This window comes from Gekko japonicus, unplaced genomic scaffold (assembly GCF_001447785.1).
Source record: "Gekko japonicus isolate JY-2015 unplaced genomic scaffold, Gekko_japonicus_V1.1 scaffold119, whole genome shotgun sequence".
In the NCBI taxonomy this organism is placed as follows: Eukaryota; Metazoa; Chordata; class Lepidosauria; order Squamata; family Gekkonidae; genus Gekko; species Gekko japonicus.
The window spans coordinates 1-1,271 of record NW_015163606.1 but is presented as its reverse complement, the minus strand read 5'-3'; positions in this window follow the sequence as shown (position 1 = coordinate 1,271).

The following is a 1,271-nucleotide window of genomic DNA, read 5'->3' as shown; positions in this document are numbered from 1 at the left end:
TCTGGCGTTTTAGGAGGCGAAAAGAAATTCTTAACAGAGTTTCGCTTACTTTTATAGGTTGCTGGTTGTTTCCCAAGCTGGGTGTAGGATCCCTTTTTTGGCATTAAGGCGATATAAGGCGATTTCTAGTTAGGCTTAGAGGGTTGGAGACGGGAGCTCCTCGCTCATCTCAGCTGAATACAGACGAGTGACTATTTTTAAAGTTAACAGAAACTATTTGCTTAATTCAGTTTTAAGAAAATTTTAATACTGAAACACAATACATTTTTACCACACTTCCAAGAAAAAATGTGTGGGATCTAGCACAGCATTTCAATGGGTGCAAGGACTTCCACTACTGGAGCATGACTTTCCAAGCTCCCGTTCCCCCACAGCAGCTCAAATTGAGGAAAGGGGACCCCCCCCGGGGAACTGATTTTTGGGAGGCATTTGGGGCTGCCATAGGAAGAGGAAGGTGATAACCCTTGTGCTGCTTTGACAGAAGTCCTTGTGCAAGTGGAAATGCTGCACTGGATCAAACCCATTATTAGTAAAAATATTTTCAGCTGCATTCTATGGTTTTGTGTACCAGAAAACAAATGCAAAAGATGTATGGCAGGACAGCATCACTGCAGTATCAATTACATAAATATTGACTGGTGAGTATACAGCTGTACAGTAACACTTTTCCCAGGTCACCTTCCTTATGGAAGGAACCCCAGTTTCAAAGGTTAATTGTGCAGCTGTTCATATGCAAATAAAAGCAATACTCACGTCTAAAGAGTAGCCACAGAAAGAAAAGAAAGCAAGATAATAAACTAATACCTTTCCAAGAATTGTATGTATTGGTTCTTCTGGTACGCCATAAGCTGGCCCCTCCATCTTCCAATGCTTCACGGTTTTATCATCACCAACCTAACGATTTTGGAGAGGGAGAAAAATAAAATTATTTCTACAGTGCAACCAAATCCTACACACGTTTGCTTGGAAGAAAGACCCCCACTACTTTTAATGAAACAAACTATCAAATACACTTGCATTAGACTGTTTCAGGTGGGCAGTCATGTTAGTCTGTAGTAGTAAAAACACAACAGGAGTCCAATTGCGCTTCATTGACCAACCACATTTTTTGTGAATCAAAGCTCCCCATCAGATAATGTTCACTTTGTTATCTGGTTACGCAAGCTTCATCTGATGAAGCGAGTATAAAACCTTAAAATATTTTGTTAATTTTTAAGGTGCTATTGGACTCCAGTTCTGATCAGCATTAGACTGACTTCCTGAGGGCATTA